The sequence below is a fragment of the Eimeria mitis genome, genomic scaffold, assembly GCF_000499745.2.
Source record: "Eimeria mitis Houghton genomic scaffold, Emh_scaff1105, whole genome shotgun sequence".
Classification (NCBI taxonomy): domain Eukaryota; phylum Apicomplexa; class Conoidasida; order Eucoccidiorida; family Eimeriidae; genus Eimeria; species Eimeria mitis.
In genome coordinates, this window is record NW_013567610.1 from 11,506 (window position 1) to 11,781 (window position 276).

The window sequence follows — 276 nt, forward strand, 5'->3', positions numbered from 1 at the left end:
GTCCGGCAGCGGCAGCCGGTAGCCGTCAACCACCCACAAACCAACAGAAGCAACTGCAGCAGCTGCAGCACACATAACACACACTAAACCCTAAACCCTAAACCCTAAACCCTAAACCCTAAAACCCTAAACCCTAAAGAAGCAGCTGCAGCAGACACAAACCACACTAAACCCTAAACCCTTCAAAGGCAATAAACCCTAAACCCTAAACCCTAGAATTGCTATAAGCCATAAACCCTAAACCCTAAACATATTATAAACCCTAAACCCTAAACC

General features: G+C 46.0%; 1 protein-coding gene across 1 annotated transcript in view; it reads right to left on the reverse strand.

Moving 5' to 3' along the window:
- Positions 1-276, reverse strand: part of EMH_0029580 (elongation factor 1-alpha, putative) — a gene marked incomplete at both ends in the record, with an annotated part of 3,660 nt that overhangs the window by 2,439 nt on the left and 945 nt on the right. The gene's annotated exons all lie outside the window — the stretch shown is intronic.